Below are 5,610 nucleotides of genomic sequence, written 5' to 3'. Positions count from 1 at the left end.
ACAGCTTGTCCCCAGACACCATTTCTTTTGTGCATGTGTTTGCTTAACTCCCTTCTCACAAGAACACACTGAATCTATCAGGCCAAGGAAGGTGAAAGCTGAGCCTTGGGAAACTGTATCACATTCTGTGAGATGCCCTTTGAACTTTGATATTCTTGCAGAAATTTCATGCTCAAAGTGAATAGCCCTCAATGTTCCAGCAAATTTCCCTCTGCTATTGATAAAGAGGAACGTTGAAATTCGGACACTTGGCAAAATCACGATGTCTTTTACAAACAGGTAAAGAACTCATTAAGAAATAGGTTCCCCAATCATGCTCCATTACTATATGTGATTGAAAATCTATTTTTATTCTCTTATTTCTTTTATTCTTTTTCACAAGTTCCATGTTACAGTACCAAGTTTATCATGGCAGAATGAAAGAGCGGTTCGTTTCGAAGCCTATCAGCAAACAGAAGAGACAAAAGCACACACGATTTATCTTAATATTTTTCTAATTTTATCTATCACAAGCATGTGAGGTGTACCCAAATGAGGGTAGGACGACAACAACAACAACAACAACAAAATTTCCCAGTGACACAGCATACTGAGATTGCAATGTTCAATGTTAATTCTCACGGAACTCTGAACAGTTTTCAACTACTTTGGCATACACCGTCTTTACATTATAAATGTCCATGCTGATTTAAAACAAGTCAAGTCTTCTTAAGTTGTTTATATGATTTTGATTTAATTTTGCTATGTGACACCTATCCAGAAAATTGTCCAATTCTTTTACATTTTCCAATTTTGTGGGGTACAGGTTTTCCAAGCATCACCTAATGATTCTCTGGATTACCTCAGTGTTTGTTGTTAGGTTCCCCTTTTCATTTCTGATTTTGTTAATTTGGATATTTTCTCTCTGCCTTTTGGTTAATTTGGATAAGGGTTTGTTTATCTTGTTGATTTTCTCAAAGAACCAACTCTTAGTTTCATTGATACTTTGTATTGTTCTCTTAGTTTCTATTTTATTAATTTCAGCTCTCAATTTGATTATTTCCTGTCATCCATGCCTCCTGTGTGAGGTTGCTTCTTTTTGTTCTAGAGCTTTCAGGTGTGCTGTTAAGTCACTATTGTGAGATTTCTCTACATTTTTTATGTAGGCACTTAGTGCTATGAACTTTCCTCTTAGCACTGTTTTCATGGTGTCTCATAAGTTTGGGTATGTTGTGCACTCATTTTCACTGAGTTCTAGGAAGTCTTTAATTTCTTTCTTTATTTCTTCCTTGACCCAATGATGATTTAGTTGAGCGTTGCTCAGTTTCCATGAGTTTGTGTTGAATGTTAACTTTAAACCATGGTGATCTGATAAGACACAGGGGTTTATTCCAATTTTTTGACCATAAAACAATTTGAATAGACCTATAACCCCTAAGCAAATAAAAGCAGTCATCAAAAGTCTTCCGACCAAAACGGACAAGGGCCAGAGGGTTTCAGTGCAGAAACCATCAGTGAAATTCAGTGCAGAATTTCAAAGAAGAGCTAATACCAATACTCCTCAAATTGTTCAACAAAATAGAAACAGAAGGAACATTGCCAAACTCTTTTTATAAGGCTATGGTTACCATGATACCCAAACCACACAAAGATGCACCACTTAGAAAAAGAATTACAAACCAACCTCCCACATGAACATTGATGCAAAATTACCCAATAAAATACTGGCAAACCAAATCCAAGAACACACACACACACACACCAAAATAAATCATCCACCATGACCAAGTAGGCTTCATCCCAGAGATGCAAGGATGGTTCAACATATGAAAATCTGTTAATGCAATCCACCACATAAATAAACTGAAAGAAAAAATAACACATTATCATTTTATTAGATGCTGAAAAGCTTCTGATAAAATCCAACACACCTTCATGTTAGAGGTCCTAGAGAGATCAGGAATACAAGGAACATACCTAAACATAATAAAGGCAATATACAATAAGCCAACAGACAACATCAAATTAAATGGAGAGAAACTCAAAGCGATTCCACTAAAATTAGGAACAAGACAAGCCTGTCCACTCTCCCCATATCTATTCAATATAGTACTCAAAGCTCTGGCTAGAGCAATAAGACAACAAAAGGAGATCAAGGGCATACAAATTGGAAGGAAGAAGTCAAACTTTCACTATTTGCAGATGATATGATAGTATACATAAGTGACTTCAAAAATTCTACCAGGGAACTCCTACAGCTGATAAACTCCTTCAGTAATGTGGCAGGATACAAGATTAACTAAAAAAAAAATCAGTAGCCCTCCTATATAAAAATGATAAATGTGCTGAGAAAGAAATCAGAGAAACAAAACCCTCACAATAGCTATAAATACCATAAAATATCTTGGGGTGACTCTAACCAAACATGTGAAATACCTGTATGACAAGAACCTTAAATCTTTGAAGAAAGAAATTGAAGAAGATATCAGAAAATGGAAAGATCTCCCATGCTCTTAGATAGGTAAAATCAACATAGCCAAAAAGGCAATCTTATCAAAAGCAATCTACAGATTCAATGCAATCCCCAACAAAATCCCAACACACTCTTCACAGACCTAGAAAGAACAATATTCAATTTCACATGGAAAAAAACCCAGGATAGCCAAAACAATCTTGTGCAATAAAGCAACTTTTGGAGGCATCACCATCCCTGACTTCAAGCTCTACTATAGAGCTATAGTAATAAAAACTGCTTGGTATTGGCATAAAAACAGACACATGGATCAATGGAATTGAATTGAAGACCCTGACATTAATCCATATACCTGTGAACACCTAATTTTTGACAAAGAAGCCAAAATTTTATAATGGAAAAAAAGAAAGCATCTTCAACAAATGGTGCTGGCAAAATTGGATGTCAACATGTAGAAGATTGTAAATAGATCCATATCTATAGCCATGCACAAAATTCAAGTCCAAGTGGATCAAAGACCTAAACACAAATCCAGTTACACTGAATCTGATAGAAAAGAAAGTGGGAAGTAGTCGTGAATGCATTGGCACTGGAGATTACTTCCTATATATAACACCAGTAGCACAGACACTGAGAACAACAATTAATAAATGGGACCTCCTGAAACTGAGAAGCTTCTATAAGGCAAAGGACACAGTAAATAAGACAAAATGGCAGCCTACAGAATGGGAAAAGACCTTCACCAACCCCACATCTGATAGAGGGCTGATCTCCAAAATATATAAAGAACTCAAAAAACTAGACCTCAAAATATCAAATAGTCCAATTAAAGAATGGGCTACAGATCTACATAGAATTCTCAAGAGAAGAATTTCCAATAGCCAAAAGACATTTAAGGAATTGTTCAATATCCTTAGCCATCAGGAAAATGCATATCACAACAACTCTGTGGTACCATTTTACACCTGTCAGAATGGCTAAGATCAAAAACACTGATGACAGCTTATGTTGGAGAGGATGGGGAGAATGGGGAACACTACTCCACTGCTGATGGGAGCGCAAAATTTACACCTACTCTGGAAATCAGTATGATGGTTTCTCAGAAAATTGGGAACCAACCTACCTCTAGACCCAGCAATACCATTCTTGAGCATATACCCAAAAGATGCACAACCATACCACAGGGACACTTGCTCAACTATGATCATAGCAGCATTATTCATAAATAGCCAGAACCTGAAAAAAACCTAGATGCCCTTCAACCAAAGAATGAATAAAGAAAATGTGGTACATTTACACAATGAGTATTTACTCATTGTAAAAAACAATGACATCATGAAATTTGTAGGCAAATTGATGGAACTAGAAAAGAATGATCCTGAGTGAGGTAACCCAGACCCTGAAAGACAAACATGGAATGTACTCACTTGTAAGTGAATATTAGACACAAAGCAAAGGATAACCAGGCTACAATCCACAACCACAGAGAACTTAAGTAAAGAGGAGGACCCTAAGAGGGACAAGCACGGATTGCCCTAGGAAGGGGAAATGGTTAGTATCTCCTGGGTAAATTGGGATGAGGGAGTAGAGGGCAGGGGATAGGGGATGGGAACATGATGGATGACTAAGTTGCATGAGGGACAGAAAGGGAGAACAATGAAAGAGATACCTTGATAGAGAGAGCCATTATGGGGTTAGAGAGAAACCTGGTGCTAGGGAAATCCCCAGTAACCCAGGAACAAGGATAACTCCACCTAAGACTTCTAGCAATGGTGGAGAGGGAGCCTGAACAAGCCTTCCCCTGTAGTGAGATGGGTGACTACCATAATTGTCATCATAGAACCTACATCCAGTGACTGCTGGAAGCAGATGCAGAGACCCACAGCCAAGCACTTGGCTGAGCTCTTGGAGTTCAGTTGAAAAGAGGGAGGAGAGATTATAAGAGCAAGGGGCAGGTCAAGATTGTGATGGGAAAACAGAGACAGCTGAGCAAAGCTAGTGGGAGCTCACAGACTCTGGACTGACAGCTGGGAGGGCTGTATGGGACCAACCTAGGCCCTCTGAATGTGGACGACAGTTGTGTGGCTTGACGTGTTTGTGGGGACCCTGGCAGAGGGACCAGAACTTATCTCAGGTACACAACCTGGCTTTTTATTGCCCATTTCCCATGGTGGAATGCCTTGCTCAGCCTTGATGCAGGAGGGAAGAGCTTGGTCCTACCCCAACTTGGTATGCCAGCTTGTGTTGACCACCCAAGGAAGGCCCTACCCGCTATGAGGAGTGGATGAGGGATGGGTGGAAGATGTGGGGAAGCAGGAGAAGAGAAGGGAAGAGGAACTGTGGTTGATATGTGAAGTGAAAAAGAATCTTAAATTTAAAAAAAGGTTAAAAAAATGGACATGGAAAAAGAAAACAATAATTGAAGTCCTTGCCCCCTACAGGTATGTGCACAACTGCTCTGCTCTCATTTCATTATAGCCTACCATATGGCCATGTAGTAACCTTTGAGTACCAATTGACTTCATTTCTTTTCAAATGAATTTATTGAAAAAGCTAATTTAACAAACCAGCCCTCTGATTTTTTAAAGTAGCTACAATATAAAATACAGTTAAGTACAAAAACTGTGTGCTCACAAATACTCAATGTCAGTATTTGTATTAATCAAAATAAAGCTGTTTGTTGCAATGGCATTTGTTCTCTGTGCATCTTTAAATAATATAAAAGTGCCTGGAAATCTAATCTCAACAAACAGATGATACCTTTTCCTTATTTCTGGGGAAATACATTTAAGTATAGCTTTCTTTATTATTCATCTTACTTTAATTATTAAATAGTATATGAAATCAATGTATCTGCTTCTCCTCCTTGAATACATACCAAAACAAAAATAGAAAACAGAAAACTAAAGTGAAACTCCTATGGAGAAAAGGAAAGTATTTGTCACTCAAATTAAAATATATGAACAGTCAAGTTGAAACAGCTTTTAGAAGATGATCAGAGTAACCGGGGGCCTGGACTTTAGGGAAGTGAGGTAGAGCTGCCTACAGGAGATAGAACATTTTGAGAGGGCAAAGTCAGAATCCTGTGTCACAAACAGCCAACATTTGACGTGGGAACTAGTGTTGCATTCTCTGCTGTCCCCCTCAGAGTCCCATTT

Source organism: Peromyscus californicus, unplaced genomic scaffold (genome assembly GCF_007827085.1).
Source record: "Peromyscus californicus insignis strain IS unplaced genomic scaffold, ASM782708v3 Scaffold_16__1_contigs__length_79575227, whole genome shotgun sequence".
In the NCBI taxonomy this organism is placed as follows: Eukaryota; Metazoa; Chordata; class Mammalia; order Rodentia; family Cricetidae; genus Peromyscus; species Peromyscus californicus.
The sequence above is the reverse complement of the archived record's forward strand: the minus strand, read 5'-3'. Positions refer to the sequence as shown.